The sequence below is a fragment of the Lygodium microphyllum genome, chromosome 23, assembly GCF_053477565.2.
Source record: "Lygodium microphyllum isolate KBCC chromosome 23, Lygodium_microphyllum_v1.1.10, whole genome shotgun sequence".
Lineage (NCBI taxonomy): Eukaryota > Viridiplantae > Streptophyta > Polypodiopsida > Schizaeales > Lygodiaceae > Lygodium > Lygodium microphyllum.
The window spans coordinates 5948267-5967886 of NC_141157.1; positions in this window are offsets into that span (position 1 = coordinate 5948267).

A 19620-nucleotide genomic window follows, 5' to 3' on the forward strand; every position below is an offset into this window, starting at 1 on the left:
AAGCCCGAGTGGCTAGACGCGGATGATTGACGCCGACTGAGGAAGCAGGCTACAGATTCTCTAGGACGTTGGAGTTAGCAGTGCGAGGTGGCGAGGGCATGACTACAGGCTAGAGTGGTCCATCATCTTGGGAGTGGCGGTCACAGGACATATTTGGAGGACTTTGTAAGTTTTTCTTTTGTTTTGCTTGCTTATTTTTTTGCAATATCCTTTGTACTGACAATCATGTTTCTAACAGTTGGTATTTTGTTTTCTTTGTAGCACTTCATTACAAATCACGATTCGATCGGCCTTGAGACTTGATATGCAGAGAGACACGGTCTCACTGCATTGATCGACCGATTGTATAGACGCGACGGCCCTATAAGTCACTCATCTTTCTTGTCTGTAGTTATCATATTTAATTAGAATGCATTATTGTATGGTGGACTGATGTGTTGTTTCTTTTTTTGCATAGTCCATTCGATGCTCCTTTGCAGCGAGACAAGCTTTCGGATGGCGAGGATATATAGCTCGCCCTTAGATCCTTGGAGCTCACACACCCTTCTTTTTTGATCATCTGATCTATGTAGATATTTTCTATACAGTAGAGATATCTTGTCATGATTGTACCAGTCGCTTTCATTATGCGATCATGTATTTATTTCATGTATCGGTGTTGTGATTTCAATACACTTTGTTTTTGTTTACACGAGCATTGTACAGAGTGCAGAAACTATTTTGTATGGCCCAAATAAAGCACACAGTGCACGTGTCGTTATTGGCGTCGCAGAGCGTCGGTATCAATGTCGCAAATGCGATGCTGATACCGATGCAAATAGCGACGCTGATACTGATGCTGATGCCAACTATTCTATGGCATCGCCAATAACGATGCTTTTTGCAATGACGGGGGTAAATTTTTTTATTTACATTTTTTTCGCTTTTAACATTGCTATAAGGCCTATATCTTGTAGTGTCCCTTTGACTTTGGCTTCCACATCTTGCTTTTAACAATAGAGAAGAGAAAAGGGAGTGCACAGTACACTTTTTCTCAAAATTACATGCTTTTCTTGCCTAAAAATACAAATACAAAAGCTAATTGGAATGAAGCCTTGTATGTCATGCATCCAAAAAGTAATTATAGTATCTACCCTTTCTATTTTTCCAAAAGGAGTGCACATTACACTTCTTCTCCAAATTTTCTTGCCAAAAAATATGCTGATTGGAATGAAGGCTTGTATGTCTTGCATTTAAAAAGAAATTGTATTTTCTACCCTTCTTATTTTCCCAAAAGAAAATTTGATTTTCATCTTTTTCAATGTTTTTTCCAATTCCTCTCAATATTTTAATCCATAAAAACTGTATTCCCATCTACTTCTCATAAGATCACTCTAAGGCTCTCCTAATACTAGATTAATGTACTCCCTATGAGTAATTTTTTGAAACAAATCTACGTATGCAAATAATTTTTCTTCGTTTCAATGTTAAATATTATTTTTAAAATTTTTCTATTAAATTCTATGGTTCATGCTCATCTTAAATCATACAATGCACTAGCATTTTGCTTCTCTTTAACAAATATAGAAGTTCAACAATTTGTCTACATTGATGTTAAATATATTGTAATTTTTTTTATTTTATTATGAAAGTGTTACTATGGAAACATTTCCATCTCTCTTTGTTGAATTTCTAGTTTTCTCCATGAATAATTGGGTATTGGATATATTTACACACTCAATTATTGGGTATCTTTACTTGGATGTATGTTGAGTGTGTAAAGATAATTATGAGAACAAGGGATTTGATATCTATGGAGTTAAATTGGAGAGGATCAAATCAACACATATAATAAAAATAGGGTTGTTGAGTCTATAGAGATAAAGTAAAGAGGCACATACAGACATACTACGTTAGACACACAAAGAGGTTAATAAAAATAGTTGGTTTGGTGTTTATGGAGTTAAATTGATATAAGAAGCTGGGAAGAATAAGGATTTAGTGTGTAAATAATATTAGTGCCATGTCACACATTGACATTGGTATAAAAGGAGAGGATATATAATTTTTCTCATCTTTTGACACATTAATACATTATTGTTTTTCTCCTCTTCACCTTGCTCTTAACTTCAATGGCTTCTTTCTCTTTCTTGTCTTTCTCTCTCAATTTCTAGTCTTCCTCTCTCCTCGTCACTCTATTTATCTCTCTTTTGCACTCCTTCTTCTATCTCTTTTGCAGTCTTCTCTCTCCTCTTTCTATCCAATTCACTTCTTGACAAGTGGTATCAGAGCATTGGTCTTTGATCCATTTTTCCTTCTACTTTAGTCCTTTTTTTTCTCATAAAAATCAATTTCAGACAAGTACTATAGGTACTTGACAAAGATAGTGACTAGCAGTGGTTTGCAAACCATCTAGAGTTAGCAAGAGACTATATCTATAGATCTTTAAGACCAGATATAACCGTAAAAGGATAAAATAGCACGTCATCATCAAATTTTCATGCAATTTGGAGGTAACTAGGTCAAATGGGAATTAATCACGTTTAGTTGGGAGTTGAACTATGGTTACTTTTCAAGTGGAGCTTCTCTTTCCCTCTCTTCCAAGCTTTTGGCTAAAGCTTCAATGGTGGTTGCCAATAAATCCTTTGTAGAGGCGTCAACCGCCAAGACCCACGGACCGCTTATTTTTCAAGTGTTTCAACTGAGCACTAATGGCTACCTCTCACATAGCCAACACACTATCCCTCTCTACGAGTGTAGTGAGCTTACCTTAACGTACAATTGAGTTACTTCCTCTCTCAAGCACTCCGATCGCTCTATGATTTGTGATGCACGCTCAAGCATCCTTAAGCCTCTTCCTTCAACCTCCATACTCCATAGCCACACGCAAGACAAGAGAAGAAAAGAGAAGAAGAAGACAGGAAATGGAGGAGGGCTTCACCTTCAAGATCCCTCACCCTCACACACTCACTCCCTCACTCACTCACACTCCCTCCCTCAAGCACTCAGAAGCAAACAAGCAAGCAAGGGAAGAGAAGAAGAAGAGTCAACTTTGCCACACACCAAAGAATGATCTTCTCATTCACTTTTCAACATTATATACAAAACCCTAAATTCCTTTTGGGCGGTCATCCCCTATCCCCTTCTTTACATGGGTGGTCGTGGTCTAGGCCCTTTTTCCCATTGTACTCCTATCTTCCTAGCTTCCTTCCAACCTCAATGGTTGATAGCCACTGTTGAGTATACTTGAAAAAAGAAAAAGAAAGTACACTACTTACTTGGGGATGTGTCTACCTCATTGTGTAGTGTTGCATGGCTTCCGTGCTAGTGAAACTGGGAGTTGGGTCGAACGAACCTCAGAGAGGCCTGTGGTATTGTCCCACACTTGAGGACCTAGTTTTTGTATAGAGGAGGTGTTGTGGGTGTCAGTTAGGGAGACAGATCTAACCATAGGTGAGCACAAACTCCCTAGGTGTGTCCTACCCTTGATGTGCCCTAAGTGTAAAGGGGGGGGGACAGGAAGAGCTAGGGAGTTAGGCAAGGACCCAACTGACCAAGGCCACCGAACATGCCTAACCTAAGGCCCCCTAGATGTAGTATTTGTGGCACTCTGATATACATGGAAAAGCTCATTGTTTCTTTCCTTTTTCTTTGTGTGAGTCCTTGTTTGTTTACTCTTTCTTTGTTTTTTTTTTCTTTCATTCTTTCTCTTTTTGTTTTCTCCTTTTTTTTTTTGGAAGATGCATTAGGAAGGGGCACGCTAGACATCATCATGATGCTCTATAGCAGTTACATTCTAAGGGGACCTAAGAGATTTACCAAGGAATGCATGGCTCGGCATGGAGCCATTTTCTCTTCTGACTATACTTGTTGTGATCATGGAGGGGGCTTGGTTCCTGCACTTGTTGTTTCTTTTGTTGATCTCATTTAGAGTCATGCCATTCTTCGTGGACCAGCTCCAGTGGCTCCTATTGATGTGGCTGCATTTTCTATTTTGGCTCCCCAAGCCCCTAGCAAGGAGAGTTCCTGTGAGGTTCAGCTAGTTGAGATTAGGGGAGCACATTACTCCTCTACTCCTAAGCCAGTGTTAGGCTTAGGTGTCATGGCATGGAGTCGATGTTGCGGTGATGTGCCATCTTGTAGGCTAAATCTTTGATTCCATCTTCATTAGAGTAATCTCCTCCTTCCTTTTTTCCTTAGTCATTCTTCCTCCTCTTCTGGCATTTGCTTGCACTCTTCTTCTAATCTCTTCGATTTCTCCTCCACCCTTTGAAGCTCTCCATCTTCTTTGGAGGTGGATCGAGTTCTTCTTATGGGGATTTTGAGAGTGTGATCCTTCCTTTTTGCTTGACTTGACAATTTTTGAGCCTTGCTGCTCACGGATTGTCCTCTTGCTCTCTTGCTGTTGAGATGCTTGGTCATTCTCCTCTTTATTAGTAACTCTGTCCATATTTTCCTGCTGTTCGTTATGGAATTTTTCTCCCTCTTGTTCTTGGATTGGTGATGGCTCACCCCTAGGATATTATACACATCCCTTCTTGGGTGTTTCTCAACCCTGCTTCTTGCTAATAAACCCAGGGCCTTCTCCACCATTGCAGGGCTCAACTCCATCTCTACTTAAAGAGCTTCTTCTCCTCCTCTTACCATCTCCATGCCATAGTTTCTTTCAGCATATTGAAACTCCTCAAAAGTTCTGCGCACTTGCTATAATCAATAGCCTACTTCCCTCGACCTTCTCTACATACTTATCTATATTGCACTGGTCTAGGAGTTATTTTATGACTGGATCCTCCATGATGGCATCTTTTAGGTTTAGGGTAATCTTGAATGTAAACTAGCTGAAACTCCTCGTTTCCACCAGTAAATTACACTTTGCTTGCTCTTTCACCATGAACTGGAGCTTGCCACCTAAAAGGTGAGAAGGATCGAAGCTTGCTTGGAAGTGAGCTATGGTGGAGAGAAAGACTAAGAAGAGAGAGAGAAACAAATGGGAACTCCAATAGTCACAATGTGTGACCGAGCCTTCCTTTATTCAAACTGTCGTGAAAAGAATAAAGAATAAAGTGATGGTGACAGGTGCCCGCCACCTGCGGTGTGCAGTGGTGGGTACTATCAATGTAGTAATACACGAGTGGCTAGGCAAAGGCGCCTTTACCCCCAACAAGATCCCACTTAAAGGCGAATCTGTCCCAGTGAGGAGGGAAAAGAAAAAGAAAAGACGTGACAATGTACACATGTACAACAGGATGAGGAAAAACATCATCTCATCCAATGGCCACCAATCTCTTAAGGAAGGCAAAGTGCTCAGTAGTGAGGCTTTTCATGAGCAGATATGCAGGATTTTCGTCAGTGGAGATCTTGACAAGGTCAACTGACTTATCCTCCATGAACCCACGTATAAAGTGATACCTCACCTCCATGTGTTTTATCTTTGCATGGAAGACTAGATTCTTGGCTAGTTGAATAGTACTCATAGAATCCGAATGCAATGTAGGGATAGTATCAATCCCAAGGTCATGAACCAAATGGCCCAACCATATGGCATCCTTGCAAGCCTCAATGGTTGCAACATACTTGGCCTCAGTGGTAGAGAGAGTCATACATTTCTGAACCTTGGATATCCAAGAAACAACACCTCTAGCATAGGTAAAGACATAGCCAGAAGTGGACTTCCTACTGTCTACATGTCCCACATAATCGGAGTCTGTGGAGCCTACAACTCCTGTATCCTAGCTGCCATAGCAAATACACATATATGTTGTGCCCTTCAAGTATCTTATGATACCCTTCACAATATCCCAATGTTTTTTTCCAGGTGTAGACATATAGTGTGCCACAACACAAATTGCAATGTCAATATCTAGACAAGTGGCTATCATGGCATACATCAAACTACCCACGGCTGATGCATAAGGGATCTTAGCCATCTTGGCCCTCTGCTTATTTGTCTACAGATAATTGACATGTGAAACCTTCACATACAAAGATAATGGACAGCCAATAGGCTTTATGTCCTGGCTTTAAGTCCTGCATGATGCGAAAATGCTCAAGGACTTTATGAATGTACTCCCTCTGTGAGAGGTAGAGTAGTCATTGATGCATGTTGCGCTTAATGTGCATACCAAGAATGTGAGAGGCATGTCCCAAATCCTTCATCTCAAAGCTCTTCTTCAGCTAAGATTTAAGAGCATCCAACTCATCATGAGATTTCCCTACTATCAGCATATCATCCACATAAAGTACCAAAATAAGTAAGGAGCCATCACTGGCTGTCTTCATGTAAAGACACCAATCCATAGCACTCATGTTGTAGCCCTGTGACTGCATTAAGGCATCAAACTTATGATACGACTCCCTAGGTGCCTGCTTCAAGCCATAAAGACTTTTCTTCAACTTGCACACTAGGTGTTCCCTACCAGGTTCTGCAAAGCCCTTAGGTTGCTCCATGCATATCTCATCATGCAAATCCCCATGCAAGAATGTAGTCTTGATATCCATCTGATACATGTCCAAGTCAAGCTGCACAACTAAGGCCAAAACCAAGCGTAGGGTGGTCATCTTGACCACATGAGAAAAGACGTCATCACAGTCAACTCCATGCTCCTGTTTAAAACCCTTAGCGACAAGTCTTGCCTTATAAGTCAGCTTGGGGTTTCCAGGGGTACTTTTCAGCTTGTACACCCATTTTCATAGCAAAGCCTTCTTGCCATGAGGCAATGCAATCAAATCCCAAGTCATGTTCTTATGCAAGCAGTCTATCTCAAGTTGCATAGCCCTCTCCTAGGAGTAACTGTCACCCCTGCGCATAGCCTCATCATAGGTGAGAGGCTTTCCTGCATCTGTAAACCAATACATAATGCATCGAGGGCTCAAATCTATCAGGTGGACGTCTATCTCTAGTAGACCTTCTCACGATAGGCTCAACTGTCTATCTAACACTCTGGCCATGTGTACCAACTACTGCTTCAGGCTATCCAACTGGCTGTGTAGGAGCTCATGTCTCCTCCTAGAATATAACCCTACGTATCTGTACCACATTCTTAGGCTGCCGATGCATCTTGTCTTCATGGAAGACTACATCATGACTGTGGAAGACTTTCCATGCTTTTAGATCCCAGAGGCGATAACCCATCTCGCTTGCATCTCCATAGCCAAGGAAAATGCATTTGACACTCTAAGGATCCAACTTAGTACACTTGTCCTTGGGCACATGGCAGAATGCCTCACTTCCAAAGACATGTAGATGCGTATAAGACAGAGGTTTTCCAGTCCATACCTCCTCTACAACCTGGAAATCCAAACCACTAGAAGGTGATCTATTTATGACATGCATAGTATATTGAATGCCTCAACCCAAAAGCTCAGTGGTAAGCCTCCATGGCTAAGCATATTGCGTACACACTCATGGATGGTTCTATTCATCTGCTCAACCAAACCATTCTGGGGCGGGGTATAGGGGGCGGTTAGCTAATGCTTAATACCCCTCTCATCACATAGTTGCTCAAAATCACGTGACACATATTCTCCCCCATTTTCAGTCCTAAGCCATTTCAGCCTATGCCCAGTCTGGTTCTCAACCAATGCAAACCATCTTTGAAACACAACCAAGACTTCGGACTTAAGCTTAATGGGGTAAGCCCAGACTTTATGCAAAAAATCATCAATGAACGTCACAAAATACTTTGCACCACCCATAGACTGACAGGCATGGATCCACAGACATCCAAATGTGCCAATGCTAGGGGCACACTCATGCGTGTCCTACCAGACTTCTTGTGTGTATTCCTAGTATGTCTACCATAAAGACAATGCTCACATGAATCAAAACATGCATAGTCAAGGGGCAATAAGTACTGTGCAAACCAGAAAGCATTTTCATTCCCTTCAAGGACATATGGCACAAATGGGCATGCCAAAGAGATACATGTGGGATGGAACCCATTGACAAAACATGGTCAACAGAGGACCCATCAACTACAAGAGAATAGAGGTTGCTAGCTTTGGTACCTCTTGTCAGGATTGTGGGAGAGAAGGAAGGAGTCTCGCTTGAAGCTTTCTTGCTTGCACAATGGGGGAAGACACACAAGGGTGGAGGCTGAAAACAGTTTTCCTCTTCTTAGTTGTGTAAGCCAAAAGAACTCAAGTACCAAGAAATAGAAGAACCCTCTATATGGGTCTCAAACCAAACTCAACTAACTAAGGTGGCATACTAACTGAGCCACGAACTAGAATAGATAAGGATAGCTATCATGTAGCTATTATTCATGGGCGGTGTACCAACCGCATCTGCAACTGACAAGTCGGTGACATAAATACACAACGGTCACCCTGGCGTATCACAAGTGGAGCTCGATATCTCAACACTCCCCCTCGAGCTCAATCCCAATTCCTGCACACCAAGCAGGTCTCTGAACTTGCGCAGCTTCTCTGCGCCCAATGCCTTTGTAAATATGTCAGCTACCTGATCCTCTGTGCTGACATAAACTAGATCAATAAGACCTAGTAAAACCCTCTCCCGCACATAGTGATAATGCACCTCAATGTGCTTTGTTCTAGGATGATAGACTGGGTTATTTGCCAAGTGTATACTACTCATGTTTTCACAATAAATGACAACTGGCCTATCTGTAGACTGATGCATATCATAAAGTAGCTTATGCAACCAAGCTACCTCACATGCAGCCATTGCTGCACCCCTGTACTCAGCCTCTGTGCTCGACAAGGCAACTGTAGGCTGTTTCTTGCTGCTCCAAGTGACTGCAGCACTCCCAAAAGAGAACACATATCCACTGGTAGATCGTCTATCAGAAATACTACCAGCCCAATCAGCATCAGTGTATCCATGCAACTGTATCTGAACCCCAGTCTTATAAAATAGTCCATACTGCAATGTGGACTTCACATACCTGAGTATGCGTCTAGCCGCATCCAAATGTGGTTTCCTTGGAGCCTGCATAAACTGACTTACCAATCCAACAGCATAGCTCAAATCTGGCCTGGTAATAGTCATATAAATCAAACTTCCTACTATGCGTCTGTACATAGTAGGGTCTTCTAGAAGCTCACCTGCATCTGTGCTCAGCTTCACATTCTGCTCCAAAGGAACTGAAATAGGCTTACAGCCTGTCATCCCATATTTGGACAGCATGTCCAATCCATACTGCCTCTGCAAGAGCTATATCCCACTTGGTGATCTAATCACCTCAATGCCCAAGAAATAACGCAGCTCTCCCAAATCCTTCATCTCAAACTTCTGCTTCAATAGCATTTTCACATGAAGGATATCTTCATCACTGTCACCTGTCATAATCAAATCATCAACATAAATGACAAGTAGCATAATACCTTTCTCTGTTTTCCTCACATAAAGTGAGAAATCTGCCTTGGAAATCTGAAAGCCAATAGTGACAAGATACTGTCCTATCTTGTCAGACCATGCTCTAGGTGCTTGCTTCAAGCCATACAAAGCTTTCTTCAACCTGCAAACAAACTCAGGATGAACAGCATGCACATAACTTGGTGGCTGCTCCATATAGACCTCTTCTTGCAAATCACCATGCAAGAAGGCATTCTTTACATCCATCTGATGTAAAGACCATCCCTTTGATGCAGCCATAGCAATGACTGCTCTTACGGTTGCCATCCTTGCAACCGGACTGAATGTTTCTTCATAGTCAATGCCATATGTTTGTGCATACCCCTTGACTACTAATCTTGCCTTGTATCTGTTCACAGAACCATCTGCATTGTGCTTCACCTTATAAACCCACTTACAGCCAATTTCATTCTTACCTTTAGGCAAAGGTACCAATTCCCATGTAGCATTTGCTTCCAAGGCATCCATTTCTTCATCCATGGCTTTCTCCCATTTTTCTTTTCCCATTGCTTGCTCAAAAGATGTGGGTTCTGGTTCCTGTATCACTTTGACCATATATGCATAGTGAATGGCTGTAAATCCATCATATTTCAGTCTATCCACAGGATACCTAGCTCTGGTAGACCTGCGCAAAGTGGGTTCACTCCCAGGTGCCCTCAAAACATCCCTGGTCTTCCTTACTCCAGGTGTAACAATAGAAGGAATACCCAACTCATCATCAATGCTCTGTTCTGAGCCACTGGATTCACCATCCACATAAGAGTGACCTGCATTCACATCAAACATGGGCTGATCAACCTTCTCTTTTCCTTTTCGTGATACCTGCATACCACTATCTGCATTGCTTTGAGAAGATTCTCCTGATCTCAATCTGCCTGTCCATGGCGAAGAATGTGAACCACTGCTAGAGGACGCTCCAGGTCCACTAATATTTTGTGACTGCTGCTGTGAATTCTGTGCAGCATTACCATTTTGTGCATCTACATCATCAATCACATTTACTGGTTTATACCAGCTACTCATCTCATCAAAAACAACATCTCTGCTCACTGTAAACTTACGAGTAGAAGGGTTATAGCATCTATACCCTTTTTGCTGCAGAGAGTAACCAATAAAGATGCACTTCTCAGCTTTTGGATCCAACTTGGATCTCAGCTCATCTGGCACATGTACATAGGCAATGCAACCAAAAATTTTCAAATGAGAAATATCTAGTTTCCTACCAGTATACCTCTCCTCTGGAGTCATTCCATGTATTGCTGCAGTGGGAGTCCTGTTCATTATGTAGACTGCTGTAGCAACTGCTTCAGCCCAATAAAAATCTGGCAAGTCTTTTTCATTGAGCATGGCACGAGATACCTCTCCAATATGTCTGTTTTTTCTTTCTGCAATTCCATTTTGCTGTGGGGTATGACTGCATGAATATTGCTGCTTTATGCCATGCTCCTGCAGGAACCTTGCAAACTCATTTGAGAGGTACTCTCCCCCTCCATCTGACCTTAAGCATTTTACTTGCAGGCCTGTTTCTTTTTCAACCATAGCTTTAAGAGTTTTGAAATGCCCAAAAACTTCACTTTTCTTTTTCATAAAATACACCCAAACTTTTCTGCTATAGTCATCAATAAAACTGACAAAATAATGACAGCCTCCAAGAGATGCAGCTTTAGTAGTCCACACATCAGAGTGGATTAATTCCAATGGCTTCTTACTCTCTTGAACATGTCTAGGAAATGGTTTCCTTGCCTGTTTTCCAAATTGACAGGCTTCACATACCTTATGCATTTCTGCAACCTTGAACTTAGGCAATCTTGCAACAATGTTTTGGGCCTGCATTGATTTAAGTCGCTGTATATTAACATGACCAATGCGTTTATGCCAGATATCAATATCTGCAACTACACCGGTCCCATGTGCAAACATTGCTGCACTCAATTCAGGCATGTCTGCATCCAATGTAAACATTCTGCCCTTCTTCTTTCCTTTTGCTATCAAGCGACCTTTATTTTTCATATCCTCAACAAAGCATCCATGAGGATTAAATCTGACCTGCAAGCCCTGCTCAACCATTTGACCAACAGAGACCAGATTCTTGGTGATATTCGGGACATGAAATACATCAGACAGGTATTTCTTTTTCCCATCCTGCATAGACAAGGGAATTTTTCCAATCTGCACAATAGGATGTGCAGTATCATCACCAGTCTCCACAAATCCTGGTTTTTCCATTTTCCTTGCATCCTCCATCCATTCTGCATGACCTGTCATGTGGTTTGATGCACCTGAGTCAACATACCATACATCATTGCTTTCTTCTGCACTTGTCATAGAATTGTTCATGTGCTGCACCATGAACAAATGCTCATTTCTGTCATCACCCTGTCTGCTAGAAGATGCATAATTCCCTTGTTGCAGTTTTCCATTCATGATGTCATTCTTCTTTTTATAGCAGTCTTTAGCCATATGACCCATTTTACCACAGTAGTAGCATTCAACATTACTGTTTGCATTTTGGCCTCTTTGCCATCCACCACGACCTCTTTGGCTCCCCCTGCCTCTAGAGTTACCACGTCCTCCTCCATAGGACTGGTTTTCTTGAGTTTGCTGCATATTCTGATTTCTGCCACGGCCTCCAAATCGGCCTCCTCTACCTCTGCCTCTACCTCTTCCAGCATTTGAGTAGAAGACAGCTTCTTTTGAAGTTCCTCCTGAAGAAGATGCACCACCATTTCTTTGCTCCTCAGAAATTAGAAGAGCAATCAACTCCTCAAAATCAGGAAATCTTTCACGAACTGAAATGGATGTCCGAAACTGTGCATAATCCTTTCCTAGACCATTCAAGGTCACAGAAACTAAATCATCATCTTCCACTGGCGACCCAATGGAAGCAAGTGCATCTGCAATCTTCTTCACCTTCATGTGGTAGTCGTTGATGCTCATATTTTCTCTTTGCACATTATGCAACTCTTGCTTGAGCTGCATTTTCCTGGCTTGAGTATTTGTGCTGTACATTTTTGACAAAGTATCCCATGCCTCCTTTGGCGTACTTGCATCCTGAATATGCACAATCATAGAGTCTGAAATGCTGATAGACAGCCAATACATAACTTTCCTGGCTCTCTCATGCCATGCTTTGAATGCCTGCATTTGCTGTTGATTGGGAACATCAGGAAGAACTGGTTCTTCTTCATTTCCTGCAACAAATTCCCAATATCCTTTTCCCATAAGGAAATTCGTCATTCTAAACTTCCATGCCTGGAAGTTGTTCTTGTCAAGCTTTTCAGTGACAATCTGTGAGAGAGAATCAGACGCCATTACAAAACACTGCGAAAAATTCTGTCACTGCAAAAACTCAGCTTCACCCTCACAAGGGCAAATCTACAAAACTGGCGAAAGTGGTATTTAACCACACAGTCACTTCCTAGTGACGATTTTGCATCAACAAGCAACAGGGATGATTCTGTAACTCCCAATGTCTCTGCGCACAAGCATGCGATGCGATTTCTACAGTAACTTTTCACTGACCTGTAGAATAGTGGTTGCACAGCATAAAACTGGGCCTTTTTCTGAGTGCGTGCAGAGAACTTCCGCCTCCAAAACAGGCCCCGCAATGGCCTCAAATCAAAAAAACAAGGTCGCCAAGAGCTAAAGCTCTTTCCCACAGCATATACTGCCCTCTTGCTTCACCGCGAAGGGCGTCTCAACCTGAGACAATGCACTCTTGCAATTTCCGGCTGTGCTACCTGCAGAGATCTGCTCCCAAAACAGAAAATGAAAGCAACACTGCTCCTCTTACCAGAACACCGCGAGCTTGGCTTGCTTTCTTGAGCTCCTTACCACGAACAAGGCTCTGATACCATGTCAGGATTGTGGGAGAGAAGGAAGGAGTCTCGCTTGAAGCTTTCTTGCTTGCACAATGGGGGAAGACACACAAGGGTGGAGGCTGAAAACAGTTTTCCTCTTCTTAGTTGTGTAAGCCAAAAGAACTCAAGTACCAAGAAATAGAAGAACCCTCTATATGGGTCTCAAACCAAACTCAACTAACTAAGGTGGCATACTAACTGAGCCACGAACTAGAATAGATAAGGATAGCTATCATGTAGCTATTATTCATGGGCGGTGTACCAACCGCATCTGCAACTGACAAGTCGGTGACATAAATACACAACGGTCACCCTGGCGTATCACAAGTGGAGCTCGATATCTCAACACCTCTAGCAAGCACAAGTCTGCCACGGGTGATCTTTCAGGCAGAATCCCCAAATGAAACATGAAACCCAGCATCATCAAGTTACCCTATAGACATAAGACTACATGTAAGCGCAATTACATGACATACATCCTCTAACAGAAAAGTACTATGAGTAGAGAACTATAGCTATACATCCCTAATGCCAACAATAGCGAGTAACCTGTCATCACCCAAGCGAATTGAACCAAAGACAGTGCCGTAGGAGTGGAACCACTCATGGCATGGTGTAACATGAAATGAAGCACCAGAATCCAAAAGCCAATAGTGCGCATACATAGAGTGAACATCAGTCAATGATGTAGCATCACAAGAACTAGCTGTAAGTATGTACTTCCCATTAGAGTCATCAGTTTACATGACATTTATCTCCTCGATTTTCACACTGGATTTTCCAAGCATAATGCTGCGATCAGAGGACTTTTCCTATACTTTGTCTTTCCCCTTCTCTTTTCACTTGTCATTGTGCAACTCATGACACTGTGGGCATATATGACCTTTCTTGCCGCAATGATGACATATCACATTAGCATTTCTCGCACAAGACTTGTTGTGTGACTTACCACATGACTTAGATCTTGACTTCTGCGAGTCTCTGCTGCCACGACCATTCCCATGGTCATTCTTACCATTACCATCTCTACCTTTAACAGTTAAAGCATGCGACACACGAAAGGCATCCAAGTTCTTACGATTGATCTCTTCTTGCAGAAGAGCACTCTCTACATCAGGCAAGTTCAAAATAGTAGCAGGAGCACATAAGGTAGTGTGGAATACATCCCATGACTCACTTAGAGTCCCAAGGAAAAACAATGGAGTAAGCTCATCATTAAAGGTAATACCCTGCAAAGTCAAGTTCTTGAGAATAGTAGGTAACTGGCTCAAATGAGCAGACATTGTCATATTCTCCTTCATGCGTAAGTCCATAAGCTGCTTCAACCAATGCATTTGACTTGCTAGACTTTTCTTGTCATAGAGGTTCTTAATTTTATCCCAAAGCTACAAAGCACTCTGTGATTCCTCAACCACATTGTAATGCACATGTTCAGTGAGAAACAAGATGAGGGTGGATTTCATAACTCATCAATCTCATCCCATTCGTCATCAGTTATAGTTTCAGGCTACTCGCCATGCATACTTAGTGGCTTTATCTATGATCTCTATACCAATACCTGCCAAACTTGGCTCTTCCATTAGGCATAATTTGTGCCATCAAGCTTAGTGATGTTGAAGATAGCACTATCAGTGGAAGAAGAACCCATAAGGCAGTTGAGACAACTCATAACTACTTGTTATTTTCTACTATAAATAGCCAAAATACCACCAGAACCAAGGCAAAATGACCACGAACTGATAGCTAATGATTCTTCCCACCAAGTACCATCAAAGGTACATAAAATCAAGATGATTCAGCATGAAAATTCCACATTAATTCATACATAGCTGCTTGTTATAATAAATTACAGCCACGTACAATGAGAACAAACTGTAGACAAAATCAATGCACCAAGTCAACCACTGAGACTGTCAAGGCATAACCAACATCAAGCAGGCATAAATCATCATATGATAGTCATACAGACATTGAGAAAACACCCAAGCATGTCAAAAAAATCCATTAGTAAGCCGGCACACTTGGTGTGTAATAGGGCAAAATGTACACAACACTGGCAAGATCTGACACCAAGAGGTGTATGCTAAGTAAGTACGAAGCCCAAATAAGCCCAAGTACATGTATGCGGACCACAGCATATCAACCATGCAACATCCAAGTGAAGAAGATTCCAGTCTCAAAAGACTCAAAGCTCAATAGCATAAACCACTTTCTCAATGTCTATCAAACATCCAATGATGCTTCCACTCACACAAAAGCCATATGGATCAAGCCAAGAAGCTCAAGAAAGGCATATGAGAGCACCAGTGATGAAAGATCCAAGACCATACATCTATGAGACATCATGAGCATATAGGCTCTATAGCCTCCAAGTATAGCATCCATAGACATCAAGTGTATCCCAAAGACAACTCTGGCAAGCCAAGAAATATTCCAAGTAAGTCCTAGGAAGCTAGATGCAAGCCAAGACAGATCAGACATAGGCCAAGCAATGTCAAGACAGATCAGACATAGGAAGTAACGAGCAAGTAGTAGTGGCATAGGCCAAGCAATGTCAAGACAGATCAGACATAGGTAACATACATGCCATATGTACATCCAAGACAAAGAATCAAATGCATTCCAAGGCCAAGCTCAAGTGCAAATAAAGATCGGGAACCAAAGAAAAGCTCGATGTCATACCCCGAAGGTCAATACTTCATTGCATATCCCAAAGACATAGCTTGAAGCAGCCAATAGACATAACCAAACATGAGGTAATAGACTTCAGCCCACTATTGTAAAACAATGATTTACTATTCAAAACTGAGTATTTTTAGCAAGAATATCAGTCCAAAATGATGGCATAACATGTGCCTTGCATCCCCCAAACAATTGGTCATCAATAGGTATCAAACCGCTTAACTAGGAAGCACCAAACAAGCATAGACATCAACTGCTAGCGTAGCATTGACATTTAACATTTGTAGGCTACTGTAAACTATTTAAAAATAGTGCTACCAGACCTCAAACAAATTTCCAAGGCTTGGGAGGCTTCAAAGTATATCAAGCATCAATGCCAAGGGTGCCACATTGATCCAGGAGCAGGGCAAACCTTCAACAAGTTGGAGATGAGCTATCCAAGGAGCCTGTAGACCAAGTGCAAATCACACTAATATACTGAGGGCTTATTCTATTGTTTTTATTCTATTCAAGATGGTAACGAACCTCCAGGAGGTGCCCAAGGAGGCACACAACAAGCCTCAAGTGCCCAAATGCAAGAGGGAGCAATATACAAGCTCCAAGGGTTTGAGCTATGGCTGCCCTAATTGACTGTAACCTAAGAACTAAATAAAAGCACTGAAATAACACTTCAATACCTCTATAGTAATGCCTTGAGGGTGCCTCAATAGGCCGGGAAGGTGCTCAGGAAGCCAAGGAGTGACAGAAGCTTGAGAAGGTCGGCTATGGCTGTCGGGAAGAAGACATCAACCCAATGATGTAGGTGTTTGAATGGAAGGTAAGAATGCCACGACGGGAAGTCGAGAAGCCTTCCTCTGATACCAGTTGAAAGGTGAGAAGGATCAAAGCTTGCTTGGAAGTGAGCTATGGCAGAGAGCAAGAGCAAGAAGAGAGAGAGAGAAACACAAATGGGAACTCCAACAGTCACAATGTATGACTGGGCCTTCATTTATTCAAACTGTCACTAAAAAAATAAAGAATAAAGTGACGATGATGGGCACCCGCTACCTGCAGTGTGCAGTGGTGAGTACTGTTAGTGTAGTAATACACGGGCGGCTAGGCAGAGGCACCTTCACCCCCAACACCACTGTAATCTTGCCTTGAATGTAGAGTCTGACCAAGTAAGAGAGAGTAGCCAATGACTATGCTTTGGGCCATGCTCAAATATAATGTGTGTTTTGTGTAGGGGTGACTTTCTCTTCCAACGGGCAAGCAAGAGAAGAGAAGAAGAGAAAAAGAAGAGTCCACTTGCCTTACACCAAAGAATGAGCTTCTCATTCACTTTTCAACTTTATATACAAAACCCTAGATCTATTTTGGGCGCTCATCCCCTTTTTTACATGGGCGACCATGGCCTAGGCCCTTTTTCTCATTGTCCTCCTATCTTCCTAGCTTCCTTCCTACTACTTGTCTACCTTTATAATTTGCATGGGTGAGAGCCCAATACTCTTAAAATAAATCAAGGTGTGCCTTGCACTCTTTGACAAAAGTATTGACTTGAAATTTCCATCCTTTATCTAGAATAGGATCTTCCAACGTCCCAAAATTTGGGCTCACGGGGACCTTCAACTCCATTCTGGATAGGCAAGGGGTGTCCAGAGCTCCACCTGACCCACAAGCGATCTAGGAGTGAGATGCCATTTCCGTGGTTAGCCTTTTCACCACTAGACCATTGGCCTGTGAATCGAGCAGTGCCCTCTCGGGATAATCCGCAATGTGATCTTGAAGATGATCCATGCATGCAAAATATCCTTCCTTAATTAATCCAATTAAAATTCAAGCACAATCAAAGTAATAATCCGTAATATTATCTTCTAGAAAAACATTCCTTTATTCCCATGGCAACTTGTCATTACAGACCCCTGCCATTCATTTGCCATCAACACAAGCCTTGGAATATTTATTCAAATCACAATACAACGATCCCTTGATTGAAAGAAAAACATTTAGGGTGTTGTTGAATCAACCAACAAAACTAATTGTATTTTTCCCAAACAATACAATAATAGACGCGACAATAATTCCATCGCATATTCACTCTCCCCCTTGGGGCCAAAGAGTAGAATTTACTTAATATTCCCTCCTTTAGCCTAAGGCATATGGTAAAGGTTCCAATACTATACATGGCGTAAGTCCTATCATTCCAATGCAAATTAATCAATCTAGCAAGAGCATTTATGCCTCTTCTCTAAGTGACAATTTTCTTTTAGCATTTTCCTACTATGCAACATTTTTTTCTTGGCTTTATCTTCCTTTCTCCTAAGGCAAGGAGTCGCATGTCATCGATGTAAAGTTTACATAATCTCTCCCATGTATGTACCATGTATATGTATTTGAGAAATTTAAACAATATTATCCTCGGTAAATATTAATAAAAAACTCATCGATGCTCAATACTTTAGTGTCCCATATGTTGTTTATGCTATGGATGGATTCATCACAAAGCAACTAGGTGCAATTTAACTCCCTTTGATACAAGCGCTTCACAAACTTCATCTTTGAATATTTGGGATGCGATTTATCCTTTTCAATGACCTATTCTAGCAACACAAGGTACGGAGCCTAATGCATCTCTTGCGAGCATTAAAATAAGCATCTATCAATTTGAAAATACATTACGTACGATCGGTACCACAATTGGATTGATAGTGATGCCTTCGCCCGAAGCTCTGTTGTTGGTTGTAGGATTGTCATCTGCACATGACATTCTTCGCTTGGAAGCCATCGTCTACAAGTAGACTCAAGAGATTAAGAAGGTGCAATAGATTCAAGATGGGAGAGCGAAAGAGAAGATGGTTAAATCGAGGATCGAGATAGAGGGAAATTGTGCAGCCTCTCGGGGTAACTCCTCTCTCTCTCTCTCTCTCTCTCTCTCTCTTTCTCAAGCTCTCTCTCACAATCTCTTGGAGGGGTATACTCTCTCTCTCCCTCTCTCTTGCAGCCCTTCAGGGTCTCCTTATGCTCCCTTGTGCCTCCCCATGCCTCATATTTATAATGAATTAGAGAGGAGGGGATAAGTCTAAGAACTAAAGTGGAGGGGCTCTTAGAAGACTCAGTGATGTGATGCTCATATCATAAATCTGATGGCTGCATTGGCTCCAAAAGGGGGGTAAAACCTCAAGATACTTGCTTAGAAAGCTCTTAGTTCACTCCTCCTTCTTTTCTCTATTCGAAGTGATATCTACTGCCTTAGACTACGATTGCGGCGCACGCGATTTCGCAAATCACTTTTCTTTATTTTTCTTTTTATAAATTCTCCAAAACTTACTAAAACATCACTTGTCTTTTCTTTTAAATGACTCACTAACTAACTTTCAAACTAACCAACTAACTTTTATTACTTGGAAATATTACATCCTCCCCCCTTAGAGAAATCAAGATGTGCTCATCTTGAGATGGGGAAGACAAGCACTAATGGGGCTTATGACCTATGGGTTAAGATCCACAATGCATCCGCTACGCTACTCTTAATGTTTCAAGTAGTGCACTCATATTATTCAAATTAACCATAGGTACAATAGTAGAATTTATTCTCAATTGTGTTACATGTCGATTAAGCTTCTAGGAATTTTAGTCCTCCTAATAAGGTTTAGTGGGCTCTAGATCTTCATCTTCATCTGATTCGTCTATATATCCATAGACTGCACCTATGTAGCTTCATTTTCTTGGAGGCTCAATGTCTTC